Source organism: Eleutherodactylus coqui, chromosome 5 (genome assembly GCF_035609145.1).
Source record: "Eleutherodactylus coqui strain aEleCoq1 chromosome 5, aEleCoq1.hap1, whole genome shotgun sequence".
NCBI classification, from domain to species: Eukaryota; Metazoa; Chordata; class Amphibia; order Anura; family Eleutherodactylidae; genus Eleutherodactylus; species Eleutherodactylus coqui.
In genome coordinates this window covers 30787419-30802596 of record NC_089841.1, presented here as the reverse complement: position 1 = coordinate 30802596, position 15178 = coordinate 30787419, and the positions used below count along the sequence as shown (strand labels likewise).

Below are 15178 nucleotides of genomic sequence, written 5' to 3'. Positions count from 1 at the left end.
CCGGTGTCATAGAAACTGAAATTTGGCACAAGCATTGATCTATATATATAAAATTGAATGTATGTCTGTCTGCGTGCGTGCGTGCGTGCGTGTCTGCGTGCGTGCGTGTCTGTTTGTCCTTTATGCGCTACTACACCATTCATCCGATCGCCATGAAACTTTGGGAAGTTGTTAAGTACACTCCTGGGAAGATTATAGGCATAGTACAAATATCCTACGATAAATGGCGCGCGAGCGTCGTCGAAAGTTACGCCCCCCCCACGTAGATCGAATAAGTAAGCCACCTGCTATTGTGATGTCATCACTGATGTCATCAACATCGGACGCCCTTGAACATGCCCCAACATGTTCTATAAAGCTGCATTGTGATGTCATTAAGGCTCAGTGGTCGCTGCTGCCGTCATCTAGATATATAAAAACGTAGTATGTATGTCTGTCTGTCTTCGCAGCAACGCGCGAACATGCCCCAACATGTTCTCATAAGCTGCATTGTGATGTCATTAAGGCTCTATTATGACACGTACAGCTTGGAACCACTAGAGCACGCCAGCCAATTACCATTGGAGTTGGAAGTGGGTAAACAAGTACTAGGATATCTTCCTAAGAAGCCACAGCAGCCGGATAAATTGTATGTTCCACCCAACGGCTATTTTATTCAGCCCGCAAGGGGGAAGCAGCGGCCTACAAAATCTCATTCAGGTAGGTAGGTTCAGTTCTTGGAGGTTGGGGAATGCTTATGGGCAAGGCCTTATGTCTCATCCCAACTCGATTATTCAATTCTAAGCGCAAAAGAATTAGCGTCCAAATTTTATGTACGGAATTTAATTCTCTCATTTCCCAATGTCATAGAAACTTGAAATTTGGCTCGAGCATTGATTATGTCATAAATAGGAAAAGTTAATGGGTCCCAACTCGATTATTCAATTCAAAGCGCCAAAGAATTAGCGTTCAAATTTTACGTACGGAATCTAATTCTCTCATTTCCTGATGTCATAGATAGATAGATAGATAGATAGACTGTATGCAATAACCCAGATAGATAGATAGATAGATAGATAGATAGATAGATAGATAGATAGATAGATAGATAGATAGACAGACTGTATGCAATGACACGTACAGCTTGAAACCATAAATACTAGAGCACGCCAGCCATTTACAGTCAGTCTCCATTGGAGTTGGAAGTGGGCAAACATGTACTAGGCTATCTTCCCAAGAAGCCACAGCAGCCGGATAAATTGGATGTTCCACACAACGGCTATTTTATTCAGCCTGCAAGGGGGAAGCAGTGGCCTACAAAACCTCAGTGGTCGCTGCTGCCGTCATCTAGATATATAAAAACGAATGTATGTATGTCTGTCTGTCTTCGCAGCAACGCGCGACGGGTACGCTAGTTATGTCATAAATAGGAAAAGTTAATGGGTCCCAACTCGATTATTCAATTCTAAGTGCAAAAGAATTATCGTCCACATTTTACGTACAAAATCTAATTCTCTCACTTCCTGATGTCATAGAAACGTGAAATTTTGCACGGGCATTGAATAGATCATAAATACGAAAAGCTAATGGGTCCCAACTCGATTATTTAAATCTAAGCGCAAAACAATTAGCGTCCAAATTTTACGTACGGAATCTAATTCTTTCAATTCCCGGTGTCATAGAAACTTGAAATTTGGCACAGGCATTGATTATGTCATAAATTGGAAAAGTTAATGGGTCCCAACTCAATTATTCAATTCTAAGTGCAAAAGAATTAGCGTCCAAATTATATTTACGTACGGAATCTAATTCTCTCACTTCCTGATGTCATTTTATATAAAGGAAACCTTGCATGGTTGCCTCCACGTGCTGTTTCCTGGGTAATGCAAAGAACCATGCAAAATGGTGAACATATTTTTTCCCGGTATCTCTAAAGTAACCACGACTTCATAAGATTTTCCGTGTGAACACCAGATAAACACCAGTACCAAATTAACTCGGGCGAAGCCGGGTATATCAGCTAGTAATCTATAAATGGATCATTTTCAAAACCAAAAAATGCCTTAAGTTCTACAAAGTCTGGGAGCCGCAGTGTGAGTTTCCCCTCACTACTTATACACATAATGGGTACCAGCTCTCCCTCATCTTCATCAGCTCTGAGGAAACATCATCTAAAGGAAGATCGGCCCAAATGCAAACTTTTAAGTTATGCAAGTAAACCTTTATGAAAAGTTGGAGACGCAGTGATATTTATCAGAGTGAAATATTCTATGTACACGGCTGATATAAAGGTGGGTTATCTGCATTATATTTGTTTCTGGATAACAGATGTTGATCGGTAATTACATTTCTTATTCATCACTTACTGCTCTAAATTGCTTCCCTTTTCTTGTGTATGACATGTCACTTTACTTTTTACCTTTTTATACGGTTTGACAAGAGGTTTGAAATAACGGCTTCTCTCCTGTGTGAATGTTTTGATGTTGCAGTAAATACGAATTGCGAGTAAAACATTTCCCACATTCTGAACAAGAAAATGGCTTCTCTCCTGTATGAATTCAGTGATGTTCAACTAGCTTTGATTTCACTTAGAGATGAGCGAGCACCCAAATGCTCGGGTCCACGTAATTCAAGTCGAGCTTTGCGTAAAATTCGAAAGCTCTACTCGAGTAACGAACCTCATTGATGTTTTTGTATGTGGAACGCAGGGTCCCGAGCTTTATTTTTTTTTTTCTTGGTTTGTGTGTGTCTCTCTCTCCCCCTCTCCCTCTCCACCTTCCCGCTAAACCAAAAATTTTCGAATGATGCGTGCTGCGTCGCGGCGGGGAGGGGCCAAAACAAGCACATCACAGCAGGGAGGAGCCAAAAGCTGGGGCAGGGTCGAACACGATTTGATGCTCATTTGAGTAACGAGCACCATTGAGTACGCTAACACTTGAACGAGCATCAAGCTCGCCAGAGTGCGTTCGCTCAACTCTAATTTCACTCTAAAATATTTCCCACATTCTGAACAAGCAAACGGCTTCTCTCCTGTGCAACTTCTCTGATGTATAACAAGAGACGATTTCACTCTAAAACATTTTCCGCATTCTGAACAAGAAAACGGCTTCTCTCATGTGTGAATTCTCTGATGAATAATAAAGATTGATTTCTCTGTAAAACATTTCCCATAATCAGAACATGAAAACGGCCTCTCCCTTGTGTGAGTTTTCTGAGGTCTAAGATGTGATTTAATACGGTAACCTTTTGCACATTCTTCACAAAACATTTCCCACATTATGAACAAGAAAACGGCTTCTCTGCTATGTGACTACTCTGATGCATAACAAGGTCTGATTTCCGAGTACCGTATATACCGGCGTATAAGACGACTTTTGAACCCCGAAAAATCTTCTCTGAAGTCGGGGGTCGTCTTATACGCCGGTAATTCAAAAAAAAAAAAGTGTAAAAAAAAAAATCATTACTCACCTGCCCCGGCGTTCTGTCGCTCTCCGGCAGGATGTCGCTCGCTCCTCGTCCCCGGCGCAGCGTTGCTTTCTGAATGCGGGGCTTGAAATCCCCGCTTCCAGAAAGCTAATACACACGCCGGCAGCCATGACAGCATTGAATGGCTGTGATTGGTGAAGGCGCACGTGTGTTAGCAATCACACCCATTCAATGATGTCATTGAATAGTGTGATTGGCTGAAGCCACGTGTGTTTTAGCCAATCACAGCCATTCAATGATGTCATTGAATAGTGTGATTGGCTGAAGCCACGTGCGCCTTCAGCCAATCACAGCCATTCAATGCTGTCATGGCTGCCGGCGTGTGTATTAGCTTTCTGGAAGCGGGGATTTCAAGCCCCGCATTCAGAAAGCAACGCTGCGCCGGCGACGAGGAGCGAGCGACATCCTGCCGGAGCGCGACAGAACGCCGGGGCAGGTGAGTAAGGATTTTTTTTTTCTCCTCTGTATACCGGCGTATAAGGTGAAAGTTGGGGGGTCGTCTTATACGCCCCGTCGCCTTATACGCCGGTATATACAGTACATTTCCCACATTTTGAGCAAGAAAATGGCTTTTCTCCTGCGTGAGTTCTCTGATGTCGAATGACTACTGATTTCCTTGCAAAACATTTCCCACATTCTGAACAAGAAAACGGCTTCTCTCCTGTGTGACTTCTCTGATGTGTAACAAGAGATGTTTTCACTGCAAAACATTTCCCACATTCTGAACAAGAAAACTGCTTATCTTTTGTGTGATTATTTCCCATAATCAGAACATGAAAACGGCCTCTCCCTTGTGTGAGTTTTCTGAGGTCTAAGATGTGATTTAATACGGTAACCTTTTGCACATTCTTTACAAAACATTTCCCACATTATTAACAAGAAAACGGATTCTCTGCTATGTGACTACTCTGATGCATAACAAGGTCTGATTTCTGAGTACATTTCCCACATTTTGAACAAGAAAATGGCTTTTCTCCTGCGTGAGTTCTCTGATGTCGAATGACTACTGATTTCCTTGCAAAACATTTCCCACATTCTGAACAAGAAAACGGCTTCTCTCCTGTGTGACTTCTCTGATGTGTAACAAGAGATGTTTTCACTGCAAAACATTTCCCACATTCTGAACAAGAAAACTGCTTATCTTTTGTGTGATTATTTCCCATAATCAGAACATGAAAACGGCCTCTCCCTTGTGTGAGTTTTCTGAGGTCTAAGATGTGATTTAATACGGTAACCTTTTGCACATTCTTTACAAAACATTTCCCACATTATTAACAAGAAAACGGATTCTCTGCTATGTGACTACTCTGATGCATAACAAGGTCTGATTTCCGAGTACATTTCCCACATTTTGAACAAGAAAATGGCTTTTCTCCTGCGTGAGTTCTCTGATGTCGAATGACTACTGATTTCCTTGCAAAACATTTCCCACATTCTGAACAAGAAAACGGCTTCTCTCCGGTGTGAATTCTCTCCTGTGTGATTTCTCTGATGTTTAACAAAAACTGATTTCTCTGCAAAACATTTTCCACATTCTGAACAAGAAAACGGCTTCTATCCTGTGTGACTTCTCTGATGTCTAACAAGACATGTTTCGCTACAAAACATTTCCCACATTCTGAACATTAAAACGGCTTCGCCCCTGTGTGACTTCTCTGATGTTTAACAAGGACTGATTTCTCTGCAAAACATTTTCCGCATTCTGAACAAGAAAACCGCTTCTCTGCTGTGTGACTTCTCTTATGTATAACAAGACCTGATTTCATTGCAAAACATTTCCCACATTCTGAACATAAAAACGTCTTCTCCCCTGTGTGACTTCTCTGATGTGTAACAAGAGATGTTTTCACTGCAAAACATTTCCCACATTCTGAACAAGAAAACTGCTTATCTTTTGTGTGATTATTTCCCATAATCAGAACATGAAAATGGCCTCTCCCTTGTGTGAGTTTTCTGAGGTCTAAGATGTGATTTAATACGGTAACCTTTTGCACATTCTTTACAAAACATTTCCCACATTATTAACAAGAAAACGGATTCTCTGCTATGTGACTACTCTGATGCATAACAAGGTCTGATTTCTGAGTACATTTCCCACATTTTGAACAAGAAAATGGCTTTTCTCCTGCGTGAGTTCTCTGATGTCGAATGACTACTGATTTCCTTGCAAAACATTTCCCACATTCTGAACAAGAAAACGGCTTCTCTCCTGTGTGACTTCTCTGATGTGTAACAAGAGATGTTTTCACTGCAAAACATTTCCCACATTCTGAACAAGAAAACTGCTTATCTTTTGTGTGATTATTTCCCATAATCAGAACATGAAAACGGCCTCTCCCTTGTGTGAGTTTTCTGAGGTCTAAGATGTGATTTAATACGGTAACCTTTTGCACATTCTTTACAAAACATTTCCCACATTATTAACAAGAAAACGGATTCTCTGCTATGTGACTACTCTGATGCATAACAAGGTCTGATTTCCGAGTACATTTCCCACATTTTGAACAAGAAAATGGCTTTTCTCCTGCGTGAGTTCTCTGATGTCGAATGACTACTGATTTCCTTGCAAAACATTTCCCACATTCTGAACAAGAAAACGGCTTCTCTCCGGTGTGAATTCTCTCCTGTGTGATTTCTCTGATGTTTAACAAAAACTGATTTCTCTGCAAAACATTTTCCACATTCTGAACAAGAAAACGGCTTCTATCCTGTGTGACTTCTCTGATGTCTAACAAGACATGTTTCGCTACAAAACATTTCCCACATTCTGAACATTAAAACGGCTTCGCCCCTGTGTGACTTCTCTGATGTTTAACAAGGACTGATTTCTCTGCAAAACATTTTCCACATTCTGAACAAGAAAACGGCTTCTATCCTGTGTGACTTCTCTGATGTCTAACAAGACATGTTTCGCTACAAAACATTTCCCACATTCTGAACATTAAAACGGCTTCTCCCCTGTGTGACTTCTCTGATGTGTAACAAGAGATGTTTTAACTGCAAAACATTTCCCACATTCTGAACATGAAAACGGCTTCTCTCCTGTGTGATTTCTCTGATGTCTAACAAGAGATGTTTTCCATGCAAAACATTTCCCACATTCCGAACAAGAAAATGGCTTCTCTCCTGTGTGACGTCTCTGATGTGTAACAAGGACTGATTTCTCTGCAAAACATTTTCCGCATTCTGAACAAGAAAACAGCTTCTCTCCTGTGTGACTTCTCTGATGTGTAACAAGAGATGTTTTAACTGCAAAACATTTCCCACATTCTGAACATGAAAACGGCTTCTCTCCTGTGTGATTTCTCTGATGTCTAACAAGAGATGTTTTCCATGCAAAACATTTCCCACATTCCGAACAAGAAAATGGCTTCTCTCTTGTGTGACGTCTCTGATGTGTAACAAGGGCTGATTTATCTGCAAAACATTTCCCACATTCTGAACATGAAAACGGCTTCTCTCCTGTGTGACTTCTCTGATGTTTAACAAGAGATTTTTTCACTGTAAAACATTTCCCACATTCTGAGCAAGAAAACAGCTTCTCTCCTGTGTGATTTCTCTGATGTGTAACAAGAGATTTTTTCCATGTAAAACATTTCCCACATTCTGAGCAAGAAAACGGCTTCTCTCCTGTGTGAGTTCTCTGATGTATAACAAGAGCCGATTTAAATGCAAAGCATTTCCCACAATCTGAACAGGAAAACGGCTTCTCTCCTGTGTGAATTCTCTGATGTTTAACAAGAGATTTTTTCACTGCAAAACATTTCCCACATTCTGAACAAGAAAACTGCTTATCTTTTGTGTGAATTCTCTGGTGATTAATAAGATAGGTTTTCACTGCAAAACATTTTCCACATTCTGAACAAGAAAACTGCTTCTCTCCTGTGTGACTTCTCTGATGTGTAACAAGATAGGTTTTCCATGCAAAACATTTCCCACATTCCGAACAAGAAAATGGCTTCTCTCCTGTGTGACGTCTCTGATGTTTAACAAGGGCTGATTTATCTGCAAAACATTTTCCACATTCTGAACAAGTAAACGGCTTCTCTCCTCTGTGACTTCTCTGATGTCTAATAAGAGTCGATTTCATTGCAAAACATTTCCCACAATCTGAACAGGAAAACGGCTTCTCTCCTGTGTGACTTCTCTGATGATTAATAAGGATTGATTTCTCTGCAAAACATTTCCCACATTCTGAACAAGAAAACGGCTTCTCTCCTCTGTGACTTCTCTGATGTCTAATAAGAGTCGATTTCATTGCAAAACATTTCCCACAATCTGAACATGAAAACGGCCTCTCCTTTGTGTGAATTCTCTGATGTCCAACAAGATGTGATTTAATACGGTAACGTTTTGCACATTCTTTACATGCATATGGCTTCTCCCTTGTGCAAGCTCCCCAATGTTCTCCTCTTCTGTGACTTTGACCTGTCTGGGTTGAATCAGAAGATGGGATCTGTGTAGAAAGATCAGATGATGGGTCTTTGCTGTGAAGGGTTGAGGAGATATCTTGGATAATGGCAGGTTCTTCATATGTATCTTGTGTGAGATCACAATCCTCTGCTTTACAATCTGCAGATATCATGCGTCCCTCTGAGCTCCCAATGCCGACATCTGCCAAGAATAAAGCTGATTATTGTTTAATACTATAAACCTTAAAAATGATACTAATATTTTAGAACATTTCTATACAAATCTAAAATCATGTAGCAAAATGTAATAATCATCTAAGGGCGATTTTACACAGGCTGACAGTCACTAGAGTAATCATTCGAAAGAGCCATTATGGACAACTGTCGGTCCATGTAAACACGGGTTCTGACAGAGCAAGTGAGTGAGAATTGCTCACTCATCGAAGTCGCTTGGTTTGCAGCTCACTTACACAGTCAGTGCAGAAAACATCACCAAAAACTACGTATGTGAATTGGGACTTACAAGTAACTTATTCCGGTTGCCATGAATAATATGGGGATTCTGAGGGATTTGAAAAAGGGTCATGAAAAGTAACTTGCAGCAGAGTCCTCCACAAGCCCAGAATTCCATAAAGACAGAATTCAGCCATTTCTGTACCAAGATCAGTTTCTGTTTTTCCATAAGGAACTTGTATAAAATCTCCCATGAAGCAGGATGTCAGTAACATACAGTGTACAGCAAATATAAAACTGCTCATCTATAAAACAGCTTAGTTCATGAAATAATTGTATATGCTGTCATGTCAGAGGAGGACTAGGCCGAGGGCAGGACGGCATGTGCCACTCAAGCTGGGCCTTCCCCGCACAGGTTTAGAGCCACTTAGTTTGCCCCCTCTCTCAAAGGTCCAGAAGCTTCTTTCCCTGCTAGTGATGACAGTCTTACTCATGGTACTGTCGTGTCCTGCTCTCCCACAGGTTGACAGAGTGACCTCCCTCCTCCCTCCCCGGCTCCAGCATTGTAGTCTGAGTGACTGTGCCGGGGAAAAGAAGCACAATGGAGAATTAGGAGGGCATTGGAAGATGATGGGAGCTGTTCGGGTACATTGATGAATGGTGCTGTTTGGGGAACAGTGGAGGATGATAGGGGCTGTTTGAGGGATGATAAGATCTGTTTGCAGGACCATGGAGAATGATGGGAGCTGTTCGGGTACATTGAAGAATAGGGCTTTTTGGAGAACAGTGGAGGATGATGGGTGTTGTTTAGGGGGCATGGGAGGATGATAGAGCCGCTTGGACATGGACATGATATGGAATTATATCTTTTGGTGTTTTAAGTTTGCTCTGGGGCCCATAAAACTCTAGTTACACCACTGAGTGGGAGCACAGAGGGACATCACAATAAAAATTGAGGCCACAGAGTTGGGATTACTTTGTTCATTGGAGTATAAGAGTCACTTTAGTAACTGAGGCCACAGCAGAGGGCATGATTATATAATGTGAGGCCGCAACTGGGGCACCATCACTTAGCAGGACCACAGTTGACATATTATTGGGGGAAGGGGAGGGGAGGAACTGAAAAGTTCACTAGTGGTTGCAGCAGCTTGATGGAAATAGTGGGCTGAAGCAAGTTTTGGCTGCAAGTAATCCTAGTGGCAGTCTGGGACCAGAGAGAAGAAAATATGATATGATATTATATTTATGCCTGTGGAGGGAGGGGGCATTCTGAGTTTTCCTCTGGGGCCCCATAGGATCTTTGTATGCCCCTGGTTCTACTCGCAGTCTGCTCATTTCATAATTCCCTGTCATGTAGCAAGTTCTGATCAGTAGACCTGCAGTTCGGCTGGGACACATCTGTAAAATGTGCCCTTAATGTGCTTGTCTGAACCTAGTCATATAAAGAGGAAATACAGTACCTGGTTCTGTTTTCATGCACAGAGCTTGGCTCTGGTGCTCTACTTATGTACAGAGCGTGTTTCTGGTATTGCATCCATGTACAGAACTTGGTTCTGGTCCTCTATATACTGAGCTTCATTCTGGTATTGCATCTACATACATCACCAAGGTTAGGTGTGATTATTCTCAGTAAGAAAAACCAAGTAATCTTGTAGATATGATACCTTTTAATGACTAACAAAAATACATGATGTTATTGCGAGCTTTCAAACCTACTTAGGGTTCTTCTTCGGGCATAATGGAACAAATGTACAGACATAATTATATAGAAACATGATCACATGGGAGGGTACAGACATGGTGAACTTAAGTTGCACAAAATAAATACCAAAGCCAGCATAAGAGGGCACAGACATTGTGATTAATAGCACATAGATAAATGTCAGGGAGGGATGAGCAAAACAGTAAATAATTTGTCCAGTGAAATTAGTAGAAGGTATCATATCTACAAGATTACTTGGTTTCTCTTACTGAGAATAATCATACTTGGCTCTACTGGCTAACACGGTACTAAACTCTTCTCGTTTTACCAAGTTAAGTTATGGTACTGTAATTATGTTATGACCTTGGTTCTGGTTCTGCATGTATTGAGTTTGACTCAGGTGCTGTAATCCTCAGCAGAAAATACACAATGCATGAATGCACACTTATGTTGTGCTGCTACTCATGGGCCTGTGCTTTATTCCTGCCCCAGGCTAAAAGTTGCCAGCCAGCCCCTGACCATTACACAGAGCTGCCATGAAATATATATTAAGATTATATAATGAGATTAATGAGATCCCCAGGGGACGGGTAGGAATGGTGTTGGAGTCTTTAGTGGGAGAGGGTGAGCACAATGGCCAGTTGGGAAGCAGAGTAACCAATTATTGACCACTGGGGGGGCTCCTTAAAGGGATCCAACCCTCCTGAGATATAATTACTACTGCTAGTGTGCAGAGTGCTGGAGAGCACTGACTTGGAGATATTGATATCTTCATTGACAAGCAGGAAGCAGCCAGCGGTCAACGGGGGCCTCTGTAAGCATTTATCCTGCCCTGATGGCGGTCCGGCCATTAGACTCTTCCAAACTTTTTGGAGAAACTAGAAAACACATCTGTAAGCTGTTAGTTTATCTCCAATCCCCTTATAAGTTGCTCAGACATTACATTAGGATGAAACTACTCTGAACCTGTTTCACAATTGTGCACATATATGGCAACTGGAAGAGTATTACGGTGAGATCACACACTGCGGAATTGTAAAATCTACAGTACAATGTAAGGGGGTGGTATTCTAAGAAACCGCATTCACTCAAAGCTGAGAGATAAGGATGTGACACCTGAAATAGGATTTATATGGTCGGCCATATTCAGATGGCCGAGTGCGAGTTGTACTCGCCTTGGATATCACATTGACAAATACGGACTGTGTGCTGCCCCATGCTGGCAGGCAGTAGACATTGCATGTCCGATTCTGTTCCATGAATCAAACTAGAATAGGACATATTGTGAGTTTTTTTCATGTGAACCACGTAAAAAACATCTCCATGTTAATAGTCTAACCGGCTATAAAGGGTCTGAGTGTGGTCTATTACAGGGGTCCCCAACCACCAGTCCACGGACCGGGGCCGGGCCGTTAGGTGTTTAGCGCCGGTCCGCGGCACCGCCGGGAACTTTTGTTCTGAACACAAGGCCCGCGGGCTGAATCCAGCCCGCTGCCTCGTGTTATGTGGCCCGCGGCGTGCCGACGCCGCTCACCACTGAAGCGATTACCAGCTGGGGTGCCGCGGCCCCCCGCTGGTAATTGCGCGGTTGCCACTGATCCCGGCGCACTCTGACGTCAGTGTGCAGCCAGGATCCTCCTCCCCGAGTCCCCTGCTCATTAGTTCCGCAGGAGAGGACTCGGGGAGGAAGCGTGCCGGGCTACACACTGACTACAGTGTGTGCCGGGCTCAGAGCGAGCAGAGAGGGATTGACGCTGACAGCAGGGAGGAGGTAAGTATATCGGTTGGAGGGTGCTTATTACCAGGGGGGGCTGTTTATTTCTGAGGGGTGGTGGCTGCCTATTACTGGGGGGAAGGCTGCCTATTACTGAGGGGGGCGCTGCCTATTACTGGGGGGGGGGGGAGCTGCCTATTACTGGGGTGGGGGGGGCTGATTATTACTGGGAGGGCTGGTTATTACTGGGGGGGCTGCCTATTACTGAGGGGGGGACTGCCTATTACTGGGGGAGCTGCCTATTACTGGGAGGGCTGCCTATTACTGGGGGGGTGGCTGCCTATTACAGGGGGGGTGGCTGCCTATTACAGGGGAGGGGGGACTGCCTATTACTGGGGGGGGCTGCTTATTACTGGGGGGAGGGCTGCTTACTACTGGGGGGCTGCTTATTACTGGGGGGCTGCTTATTACTGGGGGGGGCTGCTTATTACTGAGGGGTGGGGGCTGCCTATTACTGGGGGGGGATAAATTATATGCTGTACTATGTGTGTGCTTGGGGGAGGGGAGATAAATTATATGCTGCCCTATGTGCGTGTTGGGGGGGGATACATTATATGCTGCCCTATGTGTGTGCTGGGGGGGGGGATACATTTTTGCTGCCCTATGTGTGTGCTAGGGAAGGGGGGGATACATTTTTGCTGCCCTATGTGTGTGCTGGGGGGAGGGGGAGATAAATTTTTGCTGCCCTATGTGTGTGCTGGGGGAGATAAAATTTTGCTGCCCTGTGTGTGTGCTTGGGGGGGGAGATAAATTATATGCTACCCTATGTGTGTGCTGGGGGAGGGGGGAATAGATTATATACTGCCCTATGTGTGTGCTGCCAGGCGGGGGGGGGGGATATATTATACTGCCCTATGTGTGTACTGCCAGGACATTCTAAATGTCATAATTAAATAAGTATGCACTAAACTCCAACCCCCTTCATAACCCCTCCCCATATAACCAAAGCCCCGCCCATGTCCCGCCCCACCCTGCCGGGCCTTGTAAAAATGGTCTTGCTTGAAGCCGGTCCCTGGTGCCAAAAAGGTTGGGGACCACTGGTCTATCAAATACATGGTCAGCATAGTGGCTGTCTCAATGGGATCTTTATGATGATCAGCACCTCAGTGTCTTCCTCCCAAGTCTCTGGTGAGCAGCATTCCTGACACTCCTAGCACTAGACTTACTTCTCTGGGTCTATGTCTCCACATTTTTGATTCTGTTATTTGGATTTATGTGTCTACATTTTAGATTCTGTTATGTGGGTCTTTGTCTGCATCTTTGGTATTGTGATCTGGTTACATCACATCAAAAGTTGGTCAGTGTAAAAGGACCCTTAGTCCCAGAATTGAAAAACCATTTCTCCCTCATCAGTCTAGATATCATATAATGAATAGTAGTTCCTGCTCACATAGGGATGTTTCATGTCCGTGCCGCAAATGCCCATCAGGTGTTATCACTAGAGATGAGCGAACGTGCTCGTTCAGGACAATTACTCGATCGAGCATCGCTATTTTCGAGTAACTGCCTAATCAGGCGAAAAGATTCGGGGGGCGCAAGAGAGAGAGAGAGAGAGCGCTCCCCCCTGTTCCCCACTGCTACCCCCGTTCTACCCCCTGAATCTTTTCACCCAAGTAGGCAGTTACTTGAAAAAAGTGATGCTCAATCGAGTAATTGTCCTAAATAAGCACGTTCGCTCATCTCTAGTTATCACCTATAACGGTATCACACGTCATCCATATTTAGTTTGTACTGTGGCTGAATGGGGGAATATACAGCAAAAACTGACAGATCCCACAGCTTATAAATGTACATAACTATCAGCAGCCGCTGACCGAGGAGAATCTGTGACTCTCCTCTGCTGTATTTAGTGGTTACTACTCACCTGGGCGGTTACTTGTAGGAATCCCCTTTTTACACCGCTGATCGCCCCTCACATTTGTCTCAGTAGTATTAATATTGGTCAGATCTTCATCCGGATACAAAAGCTGTGAGACAAATATTGTAAAAGTCAGTAGACTGTTGGAGAAGTCGTGTGGAAGGTTTTACATGACCACAAAAGATCATTAATCATCATGATGACCAAAAATGACCGGACAGGAGTAGTTATCAGAATCATGTCAAAGTGGATGCACTTTTCAGGCTACGATTGTTCCTTAAAAGGGATGGGGTCACCAAGTTCATGAAGTTTGACTTAGAACTCATCTGCTTGCCAAACTTCATGAACCTGGTCCAGACATCATCCTTTAGGCATCGGTACTCACATTTTGAGTGCCATGATGCCAGTAGTTGACACTGTGGCCTGTGATGTCAGCTATCACAACAAATGCCAGGACCACAGCGGTGCTGCAGCAGTGGATCCCAGCGGGCGAGTGAGGGGTAAGTACCACTCAGTTTATTATTTCATTACATGCAGCCCTATTATAGGGATGCTGTTCTGTAATTAGACTCTTTTAATTGTGCAATGATGTATACATTCCCTTCACTTTCAATGTTAGCTTTTAGTGATGAGAAGACCTAGATCAGAAATTCTCTATTTCCTCACATTTTAACAATAACATTTAGAGCTTATTTACCTCCCCATACGTATGTGTGAAGTTATTTTGGTTTGTCTCAAGTTATCTGTCTATAAAAGGTCCAGCAGGAAACCTCTTGACCCAGTGGTTATGTTCTAACTAGAGATGAGCGAGCACCAAAATGCTCGGGTGCTCGTTGCTCGAGTCGAACTTTCCATGATGCTCGAGAGCTCTTTCGAGTAACGAACCCCATTGAAGTCAATGGGCGACTCGAGCATTTTTGTATATGACCGATGCTCCGCATAGGTCTTCACCTGTGAAACTCTGGAAAACATCAAAAAGTCATGTTAACACCACAGAAACGGATAGGGCAGGGCAGGGGCAGCATGCAGGGCTGCATCTCAGGCTCCCAGGTCCCACTATTAAGCCACAATAGGGGCAAGAGTCTCCCCCCCCTAACAATTTTTACTTCGGACAAACCCTCATTAGCAAGGCACACCTTAGCAAAGCACCACACTACCTGCAACCAAGCACAATCACTGCCTGGGTGTCACACCGCTGCCTCTTCTCCTGGGTTACATGCTACCCCCCGCACGACCCTGCGTCCACAGCGCACACAAAAGTTTCCCTGCACAGCCTTCAGCTGCCCTCATGCCACACGCTTGCTTCATAGCTACACCACCCTCATGTCTATTTCCAAGTGCATCTGCGATGAAGAGGAACCGGAGGCACACACTGCAGAGGGTTGGCAGGGCCAGGCAGCGACCCTCTTTGAAAGTGTGGGCGATAGCCCACAATGCTGTTGAGAATTGATGAGAAATTGACGTTCGATCTTCATTCCAATCCTGTGCCACCTCCGCCAGGAGCTGCAAACGTG

The 15178-nt window shown here is 43.7% G+C and overlaps 1 protein-coding gene and 1 pseudogene across 1 annotated transcript in view; one reads left to right on the top strand and one right to left on the bottom strand.

Annotated features, from left to right (window-relative positions):
- The window catches only part of LOC136629093 (zinc finger protein 850-like), a 585720-nt gene that overhangs the window by 412439 nt on the left and 158103 nt on the right, over window positions 1–15178 (top strand). The window lies entirely within an intron of this gene.
- LOC136629111 (zinc finger protein 605-like) overlaps window positions 6240–15178 on the bottom strand; it is a 51318-nt pseudogene continuing 42379 nt past the window's right edge.